Source organism: Ambystoma mexicanum, chromosome 7p (genome assembly GCF_040938575.1).
Source record: "Ambystoma mexicanum isolate Mex_15411 chromosome 7p, UKY_AmexF1_1, whole genome shotgun sequence".
Classification (NCBI taxonomy): Eukaryota; Metazoa; Chordata; class Amphibia; order Caudata; family Ambystomatidae; genus Ambystoma; species Ambystoma mexicanum.
Window position 1 is genome coordinate 647177080 of NC_090939.1, and position 20266 is coordinate 647197345.

The 20266-nt window shown below is 50.6% G+C and overlaps 1 protein-coding gene across 1 annotated transcript in view; it reads left to right on the forward strand.

Annotated features, from left to right (window-relative positions):
- EIF5B (eukaryotic translation initiation factor 5B) overlaps nt 1-20266 on the forward strand; it is a 1211079-nt gene that overhangs the window by 463656 nt on the left and 727157 nt on the right. The gene's annotated exons all lie outside the window — the stretch shown is intronic.

Sequence of the window (20266 nt, forward strand, 5' to 3'; positions counted from 1 at the left end):
TCATCTAAGAATTGACTCTGCTCCATAGACTGTGCTCTAATTGACTTTGGGTGTCCTGGCTCCCTGCAGACTCTTCTAGTCCATTGACTTTGATATTTCTGTCTCTCATAGGTGCTAACTTGTTTTAGACTGTTATTGCTGGGAAACACTTGTTTAGACTTCATTGGAAGATTTAAGTTTCTGATGCTTGTTAATCTGCTTAGTCACATGCTGTGCATATGGTCTGACATCCAGTGGTAAACGCAGAGTATTGCATCTTGTCTTTCGGGGACCACAAGGGGACGTCTACATAGGCGTGTCTGTAACACTATCCCTATCGTGATGTGTAGTGTACCCAAAATGCCTCACGCACTGAGGTCCCTCAGATTGTTTTTTTCCGCCCAGATAACTGTCCGCCCTATTGCTAAGCTCTTCATAAGAGACGTTGTTTATCCTCGTTTAACGTCGGTTATTTCCCCTAAGTCACTTTGACGGTGTTCAGCTACTACGACGAAGACTGCAGGAACTTTCGACGGCGGTGGACTTCACAGTAGGGAGAGTGGGGTCGGGGTGGTCATATCTTCCGCTATGTCTCTCCTCTTTCCCCCTCTTTACCCTCTAGGTCTGGTATTCACCTTCATTGCCTTTTGCTATGGAAAGGACACCATTTTGGTTTTGCCCCTCTTGCAGGGTCAGATACCGGTGGAAGGACTGGGGCACTAGTGATGGCCAAGCATCCGTACCGGATGCCATCGACCTTACGACGGACCCTTCTAGGTCCGCCACACCCTTTCCCGACCCCGTTAGGCCTGACACAAGTCACGCTATTGGGACAACATCCCTCGACACGGGCATACAAAAAACCCACACAAAACACACAACCCCCATCCCGGTTTCGACGGTTCCATCTGATCTTGAAGATCAACAGCCTTCCCCGCATCCGCAGCAGCGTCTTGCGACTGGGCCTTTGAAAATAAAGGGCGCAACCTCAAAAACGCATTTGGCTGGCGAAGCGGGCTCGGTTGATGCTCCGACGCTCCCTAGGGTCCCGGTTGGAGAAAAATCTACCGCTAGGCCTTCTAGTCTCTCGGTAGGCAAAAAATCCACCGCTAGGTGCCCTAGTCGCTCGTTAGGCGAAAAATCTACCGCTAAGCCTCCTTGTCATACGGCACGGCCCGCTTCGCCAGACATCGCCGAAAGCATTGCAAGAATTACTTCGGCAGTGGGGCTGAAGCCTAAAGAGTCGATGAAGCACAAGGAGTGTGCCGCGGACACGTTGAAAGACTCACCACAGCACCCCGATCATCGCAAGGGCTACCAAGACAGTCATGAGCCTTTTTCTAGCACTAATTCGGCGCCATAGGGAGGAAAACGAAGATTTTCCACCCATTGACCCTTCTGGTTCGTCTAAATGGACCAGGCTAACATTTGAAAGGTGCATGGACCGTTTGGAAAGGTTTGTTTCGCTTTCAGAGTACCCTACCCCCAAGAGACCTCGGGAGGACGCCCCTTCTGTGTCAACTTTGAGTTTTCCGGGAAGTATAGTACCGTCTCAAGAATGTTTCACTTCCATCCACCCTGAAGATGAAATCCAGATGGACACTTATCAAGACATTTACGATGAAGAAGGGGATACTACCTTCCTACAGGACTACACTGAAGATGACCAGGCGGATGCCACGGAAAACTGGGAGGACACTCATCAAGTTGAGACGGAGCCATGAGCGCTCCCTACTCATGATCAGGACACAGAGGTCCTATGTTTGGATTCCCCTCCTTCCACTCCGGCCCACCAGCTTCAGCAGTAGACGATCAGATGACTTTCAATGCCATCCTAAGGAAAGCAGCCGATTACTTTCAGATTGCCACCCAGGAGGCCATACCTGAACAAGATTTCGTGGAGGACATTCTCAAAGAGAAACCCCCCCTCCAGCCAAGCCATTCCTCTCCTAAATTCCATTAAAAGGGGGATTGGCTCCTTCCCTGCTCACACCAGCCCAGCCCAGGGTAGTGAATCCAAGGGTGGAGAAATTATTTCGACCATCGCCTACCGACTCTCAATATCTTAAGACATGCCACCCCCGATTCCCTAGTGGTTATCACCACCCAGAAACGGGCTGGGGTACTCCTGGCTACAGGAGAGGCACCTCCCGATAAGGAGTCGAAAAGACTGTACGCCTTGGCTACACAAATTACCACGACCGCTGCCTTTACCACGCGCATAGCAAACAACACTACGTTGCTTGCTAGTTATGCGATGCACAGTGGAACCTGGTGCAAGAAGGTCTCCAGAAAGTGCCTGAACCCGCAAGAACCAAATTACTCCCTATTGTGGCCGAGGGCAGGCAATTCAATAAAAATGTAATAAAGAACACCCTGGATACTGCAGAAACGGCAGGTAGGTCCCTAGCTCAGGGCACCCAGCTCAAACGTCATGCTTGGCTCTGAAACTCAGGCTTCAAGCCGGAGACCCAAGCAGCCCTTATAAATAAACCTATTGAGGAATCAAACCTCTTTGGTAAAGCAGTCGACGATGCTCTAGAAACTGCCAAAAAAGAGCATGAGACTCTTAAGTCTCTTCAACAAATCACTCAAAAGCCCTCCCCCAAAGGGGAAGCGGTTCCCGCTGGTCCTTTCGAGGCCAATCCCGTTCCTCACAGAACCTGTACAATACGGGGAAACAACTGGAACTCGGGGCACACATCCAGCACCCCCGCCAACTATCCACCTAGGGGTCAGCGGCGTGGGAAGGGTAAAGGCAGAGGCCCCAACTCCAGGGGAGCCACAGCCTCTGGTCAGAAATGACCTATGGATTCAGGTCCCCTCCCATGTCACCCCGGTCGGGGGGCGCTTAACATCTTTCCTTTCGGCATGGGAGGGAATTGCATCAGACCAGTGGGTTCTAAAAACAGTCACCCACGGGTACTTTGTGGAATTCGCCCAATCCCCACAATTCAGACCGCCCAAGACAAAGACGCCTGACGCCAGACCATCTGCGAATCCTGAAACAAGAGGTGGAAGCACTGCTGGAAAAGGACGCCATAGACACTGTCCCTATTCTTCAGGTAAACAAGGGTATTTATTCAGTGTACTTCCTTTTACCCAAAAAGGACCTCACCATGCACCCTGTCCTAGACTTGCTCCCAGCAAAGAAATTTGTCAAACCTCAAAAGTTTTGTATGGTAACTCTGCAGGAAGTAATCCCACTGTTGAAACAATGTTGCCAGCGCACAGACAATATCTAAGGTTTGTGATAGAGGACAAGCACTATCAATTCAAAGTCCTCCCCTTAAGCATTTCCTCGGCACCAAGGGTGTTTACAAAGGTCCTGGCAGTAGCAGCAGCACACCTGCACAGACTATCCGTCCCGGTTTACCCTTACCTCGACGACTGGCTCATAACAGGGGACTCTTACGAAACATGCCTATTGAATACTCAGAAGACAATAGACCTCCTGTTCAGTCTGAGATTCTCCATCAATGAGAAAAAATACACCTTAGACCCCAGTCAAGTCAATAATTTCTAGATGCTCTAATTCAGTCTTCCCCTCCAACGAGAGGGTCCAGAACATGCTTTCTCAAATCCCTCAATATGTAGCCAGTCGGGAAGTGACGGTACGCAAGGCCATGCGCTTGCTAGGTATGATGGCGTCATGCATTTACTTAGTTCCCCACACGCGGCTGCGCATGCGTCCCATGCAAGAGTGGCTTAACAGTCAGTGGTACCAGGCCAGCGGACAATGCGAAGATCTGGTAGTTGTCTCGCCAGCCCTCGTTCTCTCTGCGGTGGTGGTCGAGGGAAAACCGCTTGAAGGGGAAAACCTTCACCACCCCCAGATTAGAAGCCACTCTCACGATTGTCGCATCTCTCACGATTGTCGCATCTCTCACGGGGGAGGGGAGGCAGGGGGCTCACCTGCTTCAGCAGGCAGCGCATGGAGTGTGGTCCCCATAAGTTGCATCCAACCATATAAATCTGTTAGAGCTGCTAGCGGTATTCAAAGCACTGAAGACCTTTCAAAGACATCTACAGGGGAAAACAGTCCTAGTCCTGACAGACAGCACCACAGCCATGTATTATCTAAACAAACAAGGGGGCACACACTCTCCAGGACTATCCAAGCTGTCCCAAAAAATGTGGATGTGGGCTCTCAAACACAAGATGTTCCTACTGTTCCAACACTTTGCTGGAGAACTGTCTTCTATCGGACGTGCTCACCAGAGATTTCCCACTGCCTGTAGAATACGAATGGCATCTGCACGAAGACATCGTCTCCAACGTCTTCGCAGAATGGGGCTTCCCAGAGATCGACCTGTTCACAACTCGGGAGAACGCCCAATGCCAAGACTACGCCTCCAGGTACCCCCAGAACCGCTCAAAGGGGAACGGAGACTGGATAACATGGTCAGGGAAATTTGTCTACGCTCCCCCCCACCCCCGACTCCCTTACTCAACAAGATAGTGCACAAGATCATGGTAACTGGTTCCTGGTGCACCAGGAACCAGTTACCATGATCTTGGTGGCCCCCATGTGGGCCCGCCAACCCTGGTTCGCTCATCTGATGGAAATGTCCCTCTTTCCCCCTACACCCCTGTGAAACTACCCTGCCCGTGCAACATGTCTCAGGACAGAGGGTGGACACTACACCCATGCCCGCAAACTCTGAACTTAGCGGCTTGGCTCCTGAGGTCAGAGTTTGGACACCTTCAACTCCCTCAGAGATGAATGGAAATACTCAGGGAGGCAGTGTGATTGAAATCTAGGCTGAAATGAATGGGAGAAACCTGCATAAAAGGAGAGGCTTTTTGGCTTGGAAGGCAGAGTCGACCACTGGACAAAGGAATCGGAAGAAGAACTTGGAAGAGACGCCTGCTGCAACTCCTGGACGGTTGGTTTGCCCGGTGAAGCTCTGCTGCTGTGCTGAAGCTCCGAATTCGCCTCGACTAGAGAAGCTCTGCAAGGACGACCTCTCCCTTTTGAGTTGGTGGGTCCAATCAACTGCAAAGTAAGCTTGTCTTGACATCCTCTGGAAGCTGGTTGTATTTCCACTGCTGCTGCTGGGACCAAAGTGCCAGGGAGAGGAACACCAGATTGTGTGCTCTGCTTTTAAGTCTGACCTGCGTGCTAGGAAGATCCTTCGGACTTCCCTGTTGCAGGACTGACCAAGCCTGAGCCACCTCAACAGAGTGCTGGATCCCAGATGCGAGGAAAGTCGAGAGTGGTATCCGAGAACCGCAGTGTTGCTATTTGCTGTCAGACGCGAGGAGCTGAAACACTGAAGAACCACTGAATCGAAGTTTGCCCATTGCTGCCGCTGACCTTCCCATTGCAGAGCAGGAGTCCCCAGATGTCCTCCCTCTTGTCCCCACAATTGAGGCTCGGGAACAACAGAATCTGCAGAGCTGCAGAGGAACAGAAGCCAGCTGGAACCATTTCTTCTAACCAGAGGTACTGTAAAGTCTAAGAACTTTTATACATTTATATTCTCGCCTCAATCGAGTCGCCCCTCGGATTTTGGTGTTTGCTCATATTATTTGTGCGAGGGACTCAAGGAGTAGGGCGAACAGGAGGGGAGACAATGGGCAGCCCTGGTGTGCGCTGTGTGTCAAGACGAAGGGTTCTGAGGCGATGCCATTTACTACCACCTTGGCTGTGGCTTCACGATATAGGGCCTGTGCACCTCTTATTCATTGTTTTCCCGCCCATCTCATCCCTGCACAGTGAAAGGGCCATTCCACTCTATTGAATGCCTTCTCCGCGTCTATTGACAATACGATGGACCATTCGTCTTGGTTCTTTATGGAAGCTAGCAGGTCTAGGGTTTTGCGTACGTCTGCCCCTCACGTAACCCTCCTGATATGTATGAACTAACTGGGCGAGGATTTGGGCCAGCTGCCCTGCCAGGACGCTGGTGTAGATCTTAGCCTATGTTTATTAGGGATATTGGAACGGTGCGATGCACAGTCACTGCGATCTCTGAATTCTGGACTCCATGAATGAGACTGGTGCCTCCTGGCCACTCTCTAGGATCCCCTTGAAGATTTTAACTAGGAATGAGGTTCGGGAGCTGCTGTGTGCTTTGTAGAATGCTGGGGTGAACCCGTCTTGCCCCGGCACAAAGCCCACTTTAAGGTTGGATATGGTGCCCAGTATTTCCTCATCTGTTATGGGGGAGTTTAGTACTTTTAGGATCTCAACTGGCAAAAGTACTTGAGGGATGTTGTTCAGGTATTGGGCTATCTCTTCTTCGATACCACTTACTCTGTGGTGTATAGGGAGTCATAAAATCGGGCAAATCGTTTTATCTCCCCTGGCCCCGCCCCACCTTTACCTTTCAGTTTGTGGACTGCTCTATCCGCCCTCTGGGCTAGCAAGGTGTGGGCCTTGTCTCATTTCTCATAATCTTTGCTTCAAGTACCTGAGTTGCATCAGTGCTTGATTGTGCCATATTCCTTTCCGAGCTCCTGGGATCCGCTAGGGTCTCCTCTCTACTGTTCGCCTGGGTCTGGAGGATATGTTATTTTTCTCTGATTGCCCTTTTTAATTTCGTTCTGCCTGTGTGCTCCCTCTGAGATCAGTACACCCCGTAGCATGACTTTGGCCACCTCCCATACAGTGTTTAGTGCTAACTCTCCTGTGTCATTGCTTGATGTTAGACAATGTTTGTATGCAGTAGCCTCTGGGAACACTACAAACCTCTCTGACTACAGGTATAGGAAACCCAACGTTTGGTATAAGCTTCTACTACACTGTTTTGGTAGCGTGTTGAGCAGCCAGGCTTATCTCAAGAGGGGTCAATGTGAGCTGTAGTGGAGTTATACATCGATTTACAGTTACAAGTATTCAATTAAACTCTTAAACTTAAGGTTTCTTGAATAAAAAATTATTAATTTATTTATCAGTCAGTTAGAATAAGCCTTCTTCAGAAGGGAGCAATATAACAGTAACACTCAAATACACTTCATGAAATACACACTCTTAATATCTCTAAATCAGTAGATACCCTTTTGGGATGGCCCACAGACAATAATAGTAATAAGTCAAAGGAAAAGATTATTTAGAACAAACAAGAGACCACAAATATTCTTAAGCAGGCAACTACTGTAACGCTCACCTGATTCCCGCAGAGGCGCCGGTCTTGACTGGGTGAATACCGTATCTTCAAAGGTGATGTGTAACACACGGTTGGCTCTTTGGGCTGGACCTCTGTGCACTGTATGTCTGACTCGAAGAGTAAGATGTCTGCAGATAGAAAATATGGGATTAATGAACTGGGGTTATTGGGTGCCTCTCTCCTCTTCCCTTTCTCTTCTCCTGTAGAACCCCAAAGGTTAACGCCCTCACCTTAGGTAAGTGAACGCCGAGCTCTCCATCTGCCTCGGGGCAGGGTGCCGTAACCAGTTTCTTCACTGGATAAGGGTGCAGGCCTCTTGACCTCAGACGACTGCTGTCCGTCGTTAACTGCACGAACGGTAAGTTCTGGGCACTTCAAATGTCTTAAAAGTCTTTTGTAATGATATCTCTTGTTTTGCAGGGTTCCGGCGAAGGCGGATGGCGGGCTGATGAGAGTTGAGGATCGAACCCGCGTGAGGAATAGAAGCGCCTGGAAGCACGTAAGTAAGCGCTTGTAGCCTGCTTCACGATGCGCACTAACTGTCCCTTTTATCTTGCAGGTACAAGTTCGGAGCTTTAGAGAAGCTGAAGGGTGCTGGAATACCCACTGGATTCGGCGTGGGAAGGAGTAAGGGCACGTGAGTAATAAGGTTGCCCAATGTCTTTAAACGCACCTTCTTTTGTCTTTCAGATGCGGGATGCAGCGCCGAAGGCCTCCGCAGCGTGCGAAGAGCTGGTAAGCTTTTGTCTTTCAGATGCCGGAATGCAGTGCGAAGACCTCCGGAGCATGCGAAGAGTAGGTAAGCCTTTGTCTTTCAGATGCCGGAATGCAGCGCGAGGCGTTGGTGACAGCCGATGGACCAGGTAAGAGATGCGCTGCCACTGAAGACCGTAGTGCTAACCTGTTCTTTCTTTGTCTTTACAGGTGCTGCTGAAGACTGGATTCCAGGATGGTAAGCCTTTGTTCCATTAGGCCCAGGATCAGAAGCAGAAGACACGATGAGCGTACTGCTGCAGAGAATGCAGAATAACGCAAAGCAAGATTCATCCATCGGGTGTGGTTTAAATAGCCTCCTGTAGTGCTTAGGTGTCTCCTTCGACAGCCTCGCCTAGGTAAGAAAAGAGTTCCTGCTTTCCAGAAGAGTTCCAGTGTTCTGAACCTAGGGAGTGGCTCCTGCCCCACCCAACAGGAAAAGTAGTCCCAAACAGAAGAGGATCAGGGGCTCAACTGACAGGTAAGTAAGCAGCATGGTCTGCTGCAGGTAAGTCCACCCAAGCATTATGAGCCTGGCGCTTCCAGCGCTGGGACTGGGCATCTTTATGAGCCTGGTGCCACTGGCGCCAGGACAGGGTCTAAAAGGTCCCAATTGAGACTGGCTGGCACTCGGAACCGGGGTTATGGGTCTGCTTCCAAGGGAGTCGGGCAAGTCCTGATCTTTTGGAAGCAGAGATCATGACAACTACTTTCAGATCCCTCAATAAGAGTCATTCAGTGGAAGAGGCTAAACCAAAGGCAATAGACAAAAGTCTGTGAGCTGAGGCACTTCTTTGTAGGCAAGTAGAAAGTCGTTGCACAATGTATTAGAAGTCTTTGAAGAAAAGAAGACTCAAATGTAGGGCCACACACTGATTAGACTTGTGAGTAGTAGAAGATGCAAGCAACTCTACAGTAAGAGGTAAGTTCTCTTAGACTTTACACAGTAACTTTTTAAAATGAAGAAACTATGCAGCAGATGACTCCTGTTCCTGTGCAGCTCTGCAGATCTCACTGTTCCTGGGCCTCATTCTTGGGGACAAGAGGGATGACGTCAGGGGACTCCTGCACTGGGACGTCCAAAACTCGCAACCGGCAAACTTCACTTTAAGTGGCTGTTCAGTGTCTCAGCTGCTTGCATCTACCGCAAATTGCAGCACTGTGGTTCCTGGCTGTCGAGATGGATTTTTATAGTTTCTGGGGTCCCGCACTCTGTTGAGGGGGCTCGGTCAGTTCTGCTTCCTGGGAGTCCAGAGGACCTTCCTGGAACTTTTGGCCAACTTAAAAGCAACACGCACAAACTGATGTTCCTCTCCCTGGCTCTACGGTTTCCAGCAGCAGCTCCGAGATGGATGTCCAGGTGGCTTACTTTGGAGTTGATTGGTCCCACCAACTCGAGAGGAGAAGTCGTCATTGCAGGGGCTTCTCTGTTGATGCGAACTTGGCGTTTCGGCACCGCAGCAAGGCTTCACCGGGCAAACCAACGGTCCAGGAGTTGCAACAGGCGTCCTCCTAAAGTTCTTCTTCCGTTGCTTTGTCCAGTGGTCGACTCTGCCTTCCAAACCAAAAGCCTTGCCTTTTATTCAGTTCTCTCCCATTCATTCCAGCCTAGCCGTCAACCACGGAGCAGGGTGGCTGTCCTTGCCGGACAGTCAGCCGGCCAATCACTACATAGTACATTTGGGTCTCCTAGGAGATTAAGCACAGGGAGTTTCAGGCACCTCCCTCACTTCCCACCTACCCCAGACACGCTGGAGCCAGAGGCAGGCTTTACTCGTGAATCCCGCCAAAGGCAAAGCGAACAATGGAACCAAACCTGGTTTGGCACGCAGAGTAAATCTCAAGAAGGACCCTTCCACAAAGAAATGGCGAAAAAAGACCACCGGGCCATTTTGACAAAAATGGCACATTTGGGTGCTTTACTGTAGCTGCGAACGCAGCCCGTGGTAAATGCACACCATGGTTGTTTAGTTTAAACACCTGCCAACAGCGAGAAAAGGGGAACATAAACATTTGTACATGGGAAGCTAGACAAAGGGGATATTAGGTAACCCCTCTAGCACCCTTTTGTAAGATAGTGTGTGCTGGGTCTAAAAAGTTACAAATGTAAGTAAAGTCAATTTCACTTTACTGCTCTGGGAAACAGTAGTTTATCCCATAGAAGGTATTTAAACCTTGGGGAAATCTAAGAGACTTCCCTGTGTAATTGCACTAAAGGTGCTGTCTGACACAATGTAAAAGATGATGCCTTGGAGTTTGTCAGACTCCACAACCAAAAGAAAGAGTACAAAAGGACATTAAAATAAATGACAGAGTGGGAAAAAGGGTCTCGCTCTCCAGGTAAAAAAATCAAGTCCTTAAAATCCAGCAAAGTTGCTGGGGGCTCGAAGGTGGAGGGGTCCCAAATCGAGTTCTAACAAACATATTTTGTGATCCAACCATCCAATATTTCAATGGCGGCTTGTTGTATCGTGTATGCATTTGCGTTTTCAATAAGTATGTAGTCTATATGTGTGTACGAGAGGTGAGGGGGTGAGTAGTAGGTGAATGCTCTTTTCTGCGGGTACATTTCTGCGGGTACATTTCCCTCCACCCGTCCACAAGATAATTGGCCTTCAGGAGATCTGTAAACTGTGCCTGCTGCGTGCTGGGGGACAGTCGCCCTTTGTCTCCTGTAGTCCCAATCCATTGCTGGGTCTGATATGTGTTGAAATCCCCTCCTCCCTCTCCCCCCCAAACACCCCAACACATATCAGCGTTCCTGTCTTCCAGTTGTTTAGAAAAGTGAAGAGATCTTCACTGAAGGCCAGTTGCTTCTGATTCGGGGCGTAGGCAGCGCAGAGGGTGATACGGCGTGTCCTTACCTTGCCATTAATCTCTATGCATCGCCCCTCCTTGTCTCTGTGGACCTGTGTGATCTGTAGTTCCTATAGATGATACCTACATCTCCCTTCTTGAACTCTTCGGATGCCCATAGCGCTCCTCCTATTCCCCTCCCCCCACGCCACCTTGAATTCCTTCCCTTTCGCAAACTTGGTTTCCTGGACAAACATTACATCCAGTTTGTAGATCTTAAATTCTCTCGCCAGCATGGAGCGTTTTTGTGTGGAACTCAGCCCTTTTAAGTTGAGTGACCCAAACCTGTCCCTGTTAGCTTGTGCCATAACCTTGTGTCAGATGTAGTCTTATTGCCTTTAACCATGGTTCTGCGCGCCTACTGATAGCCCTGAGTGACCAACTTACTATATGTCAAATACGCTTGGTCAGCTTGTGCGGTTCTACTGCTTTTGCATTAAATGAGCTCTTGTCCCCTGTGCAACCTCCCCTTCCCCTGAAGAGTACTTCCAAGGGGGATTATCCTGTGGTTGGAGACGCCTTAAAAACAATAAGGACCCCACTACAGGGACCCCCCCTCACTCACCGAGGTAATCTAATTGTTTCCTACGTAAAACTCATGCTGACGATAATAGATTGTGGGCATAAAAATGTCGTTGTCTAGAACTAGCTAGCGTAGCCACTGAAATGTAACTTTACGACCTTGGTTTGCGGGGTGATAATGTCTTAGTTCTATTGGTTCAATTCAAGCTCCCCCGCTTATCCCCCCCTCCACCCCTCTCCGGAGCTACCCCAGCTTGTGAATTGTGTGGCTCGCCCCTTTCTGGGTGGCCAAAAGTTGTGAGTGACAAGCGTTTCATTCTCCAGCATGGGGTCTAGCATGGATTCACATGCTCATGAATATTCCCTGTCGTCAGGCTGGGAATCCTCAGTAAAGAAAAAAATCAGTTTCATTTCTGAACTCTCTTTCTCCTAACAACCAATCACTCATCTCTGGATCCTACTGCCCCCAGCTAATGACTGCCCTCTACCTAAGCCCCTCCTCTGGCAGCCGTCTTTAGATTTCTACCGCACGTTATAGTGGTGGGAGTCCTCGTGATTAGCTCTTGGCTTTTTACTGCGTTTTGTGCTTTTTCTTAGAGTTTACTCTATTTTTCCGGTTAATTGAGCCTCAAGTTCCATCGATCCATCATCCGACTAATGGGGACCCGTTTTTTAGGACTTTCTACGCCCCTCAAGGCCTATTTATCGTCGAGTGCCCTTCTTGGAGGATTCCAGAAGATTCTTTGAGGCCTACCTCGTGTGGACATGGCTGAAGATAAAGGAGACTCGACGCCTCTGTTCAGGATCTGCCCCGGATGTGGACTACGAAACCTTTTTCCTGGACGATGGGCACTCCCTGTGCCTTTACTGTATTCCGACCAAACGCACGTGGCTGAGACCTGTGCGTTCTGTGTGATGTTTCAACTGCTGGTCCCAGAGGATAAGGAAAGCTTCCTGTACCAGCGTCGGGAGGCCAAGAGGAAGACAGTGTTTCAATCCCTCTATTAGACGTAATTTGGGACGAGGGGCTATCCCTTATGAAGAACCCGTCCTCGGCTCCGGCTAATAGGGACCGGTACGAGAAGTACAGAGTGCCAGACTCTGCACCCAGGTGTCTCGGGTCCCAACCGTCTCCGGACTCGGTGGTCTCGGCGGCAAAGAAGTCCTCTTCCGGATCGTCGTCCTCTTACCCCCCGCCCCTCCACCCCCGGACGGCGAGGGAAAGAAGCTGGTTGCCATTTGGGAGACGGGTCATCTCGTATGCTGCGACGACGATCAAGGCGGCCAATGCTTTGGCCTTCGTGGCCCGTTATGACAGGGAGCTGTGGTTCAAGATCGCTCCCCTCCTGGACTTCCTTCCCGATGACAAGAGAGCAGAAGCGCTGGAGATCCTGCAAGAAGGCGAGGTGGCATTAGACCATACCATCACGGTGGCCACGGACATCACTGACACAGGTTTCCATCAGATGGGCAACAGCGTTTGCCTTCAGTGGGGTAGGTTGAGGGGCACTAGCTTCCGCCAGGATGTACAGTCGAGGGTGTTGGACATGCACTGTGGACGAGTCGCTTCAGGCCATCAAGGCGGATACCGAGACTTCTCGGGCTTTGGGCACACTCCAGCAACAACAGCCATCCTTTCGGACCTCCGGAGGTAAGTCCCAGGAATACTCCAAAGGTTTTGGTGGTGGCTCATCATCCTATCGTCAACAATCCCGTTCTTCGGCCCAGGAAGCCTACAGGTCCTGCAGCAAGTCCGGAGGAGGTCATTGTCGTTGCCAAGGTCTCCCGGGTGGCGCCCCCACGGGGAAGCAGGATTGAACCGGCCATGACGTCGGGCCCCCACCCGCACACCTCAGAGGGAGGTCTGGCGAACTTAGTCAGCATCTGGAAGTCAATCTCCACCGACTGTTTGGTGCTAGACACCCTGGCCCACAGGCGCACCCTGGAATTTCAACCCAAGTGTCCGTGCATGCCACCGGGGGCCAGGAAGGAAAAGTACGTTCCTCAACTTCTTCTGGAGGTATGGGCCATGCTGAGGAAGGGCGCGAGAGAACTCCTCCCAAGAAGGCTCCAGAGTGTACTCTCGGTACTTCCTCGTCAGAAAGAAGACGGGCGGTTGGAGACCCCTACCGGACCTCTGCCGCCTCAATAAGTACATCAGGTCCCAGAAGTTTCGCATTGTCGCTCTTCAGCATGTGCTGGGACAGCTGGAAGAAGGAGATTTCCTATCATCGCTGGACCTTGAGGATGCCTATTTCCACATCCCCATTCACAAGGGGCACCGCCAGTTTCTGCACTTTGTGGTCCAAGGGCAGCATTACCAATTCAGGGCCCTCCCCTTCGGATTGAAGTTGGCACCAAGGGTTTTCACCAATTGTCTGGCGCCAGTGGCGGCGTGGTTGCGCCTGCAGGGAATTCACGTCTACCCCTACCTGGCCGATTGGCTCATCCGAGCGAAGTCGAGAGAGACCGCCGGCGAGCACACAGCGGGGACCGTCCGGCTACTCACGAATTGGGGTTCTCGATAAACCTTGCGAAGTCCTGCTTGGTGCCATTGCAGGACGTGCTGTTTCTGGGATCCCGGCTCAACACTGTCGTGCCTGGCGTCCCCGTCGGAGGAAAGAATAGCGGCCATCCTGGGAAAGGTACACCGGCTGTTGACCGTGAAGAACGCAAAGGTGAGGTCCATCAAGTCCCTCCTCGGCATGATGTTGTTGTGCATATACCTTGTGCGCCTGTGAAGGCTGCAGATGCGACCGCTGCAGGAGTTCCTCGACACCCTTTGGATCCAGGAATCGGGAAGCTTCGAGGACAAGATCACTCTTGACGAGAGTTTGTCAAGCGATTTGATGGAGGGGGGGTGTCTGCGTGCACCTGTCGGCGGGCGCGGAATTCCAGACCCTCCTCATTAGGAGCCGGTGACAATGGACGCATCCCCTGGAGTGATGGCAAGCACACACCAGTCCTCCCCACGCAAGATGCCTGTGGCTACCGGAGGAGAAGTCGTTGCACATCAACGTTCTGGAGCTACGGGCATTTTTTTGGGCCCTCAAGTCTTTCCTTCCGTCACTTAAGGGCAAGGTGGTGCACATCTTCGCAGACCACACCACCACAATGTTTTACATCCGGAAGCAGGGGGGCACCAGATCCCCGGTGCTCTCCAAATAAGCGCAGGACCGATGGTGATGGGCCGTCGCCCAGGAGATATTCCTCGTCCCATTTCACCTGGCAGGAGTGAAGAACACCGTTGCTGACTCTCTCAGCAGGGAGCTGCGCTAGTGCCATGAGTGGGAACTTTGGCAGGACAAGGTGGATCTCCTATTCCGACGATGGGGCAATCCCCACATCGATCTGTTTGCGACGGCGACGAACACAAAGTGTTCCCCCCAGCGGGGGAGCATGGGGGATGCATTCTCCTTCCCCTAGGACGGCCTGTTCCTCTATACGTTCCCGCCGTTGCCGTTGCTTCTGCAACTCATCAGTCAACTCGGACCGTCCCGGTGCAGGATGAACCTCGTCGCACCGGCGTGGCTGAGGCAGATATGGTACCCGGACTTTCTGGACATGTCGGCCTCCCCACAGTCAAGCTTCTGGCGGACGCAGATCTTCTCGCCAGGGAAGGAGGCGCGATTCTGCACCACGATCCATGGTCGCTGAACGTGCAGGCCTGACTCCTGCAGCGCGAGAGTTTGGTGGATACGATCTCCCGGTGGACTGCAAGGAAGTGCTTGCCAAGGCCAGCACTTTGTCTACACTGAAATGCTACGGACATAAGTGGAAGAGGTTCGCAGGCTGGAGCCACACACTGAAACTCGAACCTCTACGGATTACGGCTCTGCAGGTGCTGCCGTACTTACTGTCGCTGGCCAAGGCAGGGTTGGCTCATGCTTCCATCAAGGTTCATCTGGCAGCTATCTCTCGCTACACCAGGACTCTGGTGTGGTCGTTGTTATGGTCACACCGCCTGGTCAAGGAGTTCATAAAAGGACTTTTCTGTTTTGTTCCCGCTGGTGAAGGCTCTGGCCCTGGCGTGGGAGCTCAATGTGGTGCTGACTAGGCTCATGGGTCTCCTGTTAAAGCCTATGCATTCGGCACCACTGAAGTTTTTATCGTGGAAAGCAGTGTTTCTTGTCGCCATCACCTCTGCACGACGAGTGGGAGAGATCCAGGGCCTCTCTTGTAAACCACCTTAATTGACATTCCACGAGACTAGGGTGATGCTACGGGCACACCCCTCCTTCATGCCCAAGGTGCCGTCAGACTTCATCTCAACAAGCCCTTGGTGTTACCTGTTTTCTTCCCGTCGACGGCTGAGAGGACTTTGCACTCGCTGGATGTGGCTAGAATGCTGAATTCTACGTGGACCGGACGAAGTGTTTTCGGAAGACATCACAGCCGTTTGAACTTTTGCCCTGTGAACCAACGGAAGGCCTCTTCAAGGTTTCCATTTCCAGGTGGCTCTCTGGCTGCATCACCCATTGTCACCAGTTGGCAAACCGACCGTTGTCTGGCTGTTCGAGAGCCCATTCGACCTGAGCGATCTCTGCCACTATGGCGTTCCTGTCTGGTGTGCCCCTACTGGACATCTGCAGGGCTGCTACGTGGAGGTCGGCGCACACCTTCACGAAATACTACTGCATCGACCGGGATTCCAGGGAGGAGTCCAGAGTCAGTCAAGCAGTGCTGCGCAACCTTTTCGCTTGAAGGTGAGCCTGGTGAGGAGGTAAGATATGCTTAATGTTGAGCCTTGCCACCTCCCGTGGTTGTGCATGTGTGTACTGCTATGTATTCTTTATTCATGAGCATGTGAATCCAGACCCATGGTGGAGAACATCAGTTACAGGTAAGTAACTTGTTCCTTCTTCTGTAAGGACTGTGCTGCACCTGCCTTCATGGAGTGTTGAAGCGCTTGAATTTCCTTGTGCCATGGGCCCGTCCTCTACGTGGGGGAAGAGGCTGCTGGCCTGTCTGCTGGGCCTCTGATCTTCTGCGCACATTCTTGTCACATCTGTTGCACTTTCTCCTGCAGCTCTTCCAGAACACATTTCGCCGCTTCTTCGGAGGTGACATGGTAGTCCTCTCCCACGCACTCAAATTTGAGTGAAAAGGAGAATCCCCATCTGTACCGAACATCTTGTTCCTTTAACCAAGTCGTGAGCAGTCGGCATCCATTCCTTTTGATGGAGTGTCAGCGCAGAGAGATCCTGGAAGATTCTCACGGTCGATCCTTCAAATGTGATGGACTCTTTCTCAAGATGTCCACTTTGTGTTTATAGTAATTACATTTCACTAGGACAGATCTCGGACCGTTTGGCGGGCTTCCGGCTCTGTGTACTCTGTCAAATTCAGAGTCTGTGGCTGCTGCGGGATCGAAAAGAGAGGATATCGGGGCTTTCACTCAAGTTTCAATATTCGTCCGCCTTTCCCTATTTTCCAGATCATCGATCTTCAATGGCAGGTCTCGCTCTTTGTTCCAGGTCTTGGAATTGGGCTTTGCTGGTCATTAATGTGAGGTGGTTGGATAGCTCATTATTTTTGAGAGCCTCTATTCGATCCTTGACTTTCCCCATCCTGGCCTGTAGGTCTGACCTTATCCGTTAGGGTGGACTTGATGGACCTTATTTCTCCCAAAGAAGCTGAATGTCTGCTTTGGTTGAACTATCGTGGTCTGACCCTGGGATATCTGGCTGCTCTTCCATTCTACTTGTTTCTGCTTCCGCCAGGGCATAGCGATAGCTTGGAGCTTGGCCTTAGTGCACTGGTTCACGGCATGGCAGATGGTTTACATGTGCCTCTGGTGGTGTTGGCCCGCTTTACCAGGTTTGCTATTTCGCTTGGCAGCAACTGTTGTGCTTCCCTTTATTGGCCTCTTCCTGATGGTGAGTATTCCCCAGCTGTAGTGAGTGTCCTCCGGCTGCTGTTTACCCCCTGTTTCTGCCTGGAGCGATCTGTGCCTGGTAGTCTGGATTTGCCTTGTTTCTTGGTCGACCTCTATAATACTGGCACCTTTTCCCCTGATGCTGCCACAGTTACTGGGGGCCTGATGCGCTGCTTCACTGCTGGGTGCTGGTTTCTGTAGTTGCTGGGGCTGCTTTGGAATATTCAGACCGTGGCTCATTAGCTGGGAGCCACGGTCGTGTTGGGTTGCTCCGCTTTGTCCTCACTCCCTCGGGCCTTCAAGTTAGCACTGTGTCCTCTCCTCCAACACTTCGCCAGGTGGGGAAGGGGGAGGCCCTCTTTCCACCGGCCAGTATTGCTTCCTTACGGACTGCGGTTTGTCCCCTGATTCCCCGGGCTTCCACAATGCTGCTCCTTTCCTTTTCAATCTGCACCAGGCGGGGAAGGGGGAAGACTCTGCTTGTGTCTTGGGGCAGGGGCGGACTTCGCTCTGGCGTGAATAGCCTGTTTGCGGAGGAAACATGGGTCAGTGTGGGGGGGGGCGCCGCAGCCACTGCTTTTACCGCCTGCTGCTTCGGTTGGGGTGCGAGCCAAACAAAATAACCCAACGATCAAAAATGTCCAAAATAAATCTGGAGCTTTGTAGACACGGACAGAGTATATTGGGGAGGTATTTAAGGAGTATTATGAAGCCCTATGCAAATCGGACAACCCGGCTAACGCTGATCAAGACACATACGTAAACTCGCTGACCATACCACATTTAGTGTAAGCAGACACTCCCTAGATAGACAAATCGGCAAAGAGATAAAGAAAGCCATAGTAGGACTTCCATTAAATAAAGCCCCGGGTCCGGACGAAATATGAAGATATCCTCACCCCAGTCTTGGCAAGGTTAGTTAACTTGTTCAAGGAAGTGGGGAATATCACGTCATCCATGAATGAGGCCAAGGTATTGGTATTCCACAAACCAAGCAAGGAACCACCACAACCTTTATCATATAGACCAATAGCCCTCATCAACATTGACGCAAAACTATGCACTAAAATCTTGCCAGGTAGATTAGCACCACTTACCGGACCTGATCGGCCAAGATCAATCGTGCTTTATTCTGGACCCATGACAACCACAGGCGAATCATCCATCTGATGGACAAGATGGATATATCCAAAACCCCAGCAATATTGCTGTCCATCGATGCCCAAAAGGCAGTCAATCGGGTTGAATGGTTGCACCTTTGCCGTATACTGACACATATGGGGATGGGGGAACGGCTTATAAAAATGGTCCAAGCTAATTATAACTTGGGACGTCACTGGGAAAGTTATTATCTTTAGTGGAACAAAACAGGGATGCCCATTGTCCCCACCCCTATATGCCATCTATCTGGAACCTCTACTGATGAAACTCAGAGAATCACTGATCGTCAAAGGAATAGAAATGGCAGGGAGACCTCATAAAGTAGTGTCGTACGCAGAAGATATGCTGTTGGCTCTTATGGACCCAATACAATTGCTTCCTGAAACGATACAGCAAATGGAAAGCTTTGGTGCAATCTCGAAGCTAAAACTAAATAGACAAAAATCGGAGCTACTAATACTGCGGGGAACCAAGATGAGATCAAGAGGCAGGCGGCATCCCTGCAATTACGAATAGCAGATAAAGGGATTTCATACTTGGGCAAAACCCTCACAGATCGGGTGGGACGCCTCTATGGGGAAAATTACCCTCCGCTCCTGGAAAAGAATCAAGTGCGACCTAGATAGGTGGAATCCACTAATGATTTTGTGGTGGGGCAGAACAGTTTCAATAAAAATGAATACCCTGCCTAAACTTCTCTACTATTTCTAGGCCATCCCGATTAAGATCCCCAAACCTTTAGAGCACTTAATAAGGCAATCGGGTCATATATCTGGAAGAGAAAAAAACCTGCAGGTAGCAAGAACAGTTCTGACAGCCCCTCTTCATGAGGGAGGGTTCGCCCTCCCACTTTTCTATAAATACTATCAAGCTGTGCAACTGTGGATTCTCCAAGAATGGACCATGGGCGACCCACAAATAATATGGGCCAGGCAGGATAGGGCGGTAGTGCAGGCCCCATTGGCGGAGACCCTATGGAAAGGAAAACAATATAGACGCCCTAACGTGCGCATCAGCGAGGTGACAAACAACATTAGACACATGGCACGAGTTATCCAGTAAGGTCTTCCTAACCAATACACAAGCTCCTTTTATACCCATGTTTGGTAACCCAGAGTTCCCCCGGGAATGGAGGAGGGGGTCTTCAGGAAGTGGGAAATCGCAGGATGCACTAAAATTGGGGATGTGTTCTCTAACCGGAGCATCAGATCGTTTGAGGAATGTAAAACTCTGCTAGGCATAGGAGATTCTGATAGATTTAAATATGAGCAGCTACGACGTTGGCTTACAACACCATTCATTGAGCAAGCAGCCACAAGAGACCTCACCTCCTTTGAAACATATACACTGACCAACACAGGCGCAGAAAGGTTAGTCTCAACCCTTTATAGATTTATAAATATACAGAAACAAGAAGTTCAGTGGAGTTGCTTGAAAAGGTGGGAAGTAACACTAAGGAGGTCGGGGGGCATCCCCAGAACCCAGTGGGTAGCGCTTTGGAAAGATATCCCTAAGATGAGGGCCATGAGAAAAATGTGGGTAAAAATGGTACATGTCCTTATACTCCGGAAAGTCTCAAATCAATGTACCCGCAGCTCTCAAATCTATGCTGGAGGGAATGTACCAGTGCAGGAAGCTGGAGACATATATGGTGGGACTGCCAGGGATTACATGGATTCTGGGATGGGGTAAAAACCCAGATTCAGGGGATGGTACCGGTCACGGCACAAATAGAAGTCAAAGTGTGGCTCTGCAGGATGTGGGACCCGAAGTCAAAGACCATAACAAAGCCACAAAATAAAGCCTTCATGGGCCTGCTTATAGCAGCTTGGCTGGCAATAGCCCAGGACTGGAAACAGCGGGATGCACCGACGATACAAGACTGGTTGCAGAAAGTTGGGGGGGTTGGGGAGGTTGTAAGGTAGGGTGGTGTATGGGGAAACATTGGTGATGTGTTATCATAATGGAAATACAATAAAAATATGGTTTAAAAAATGACGGG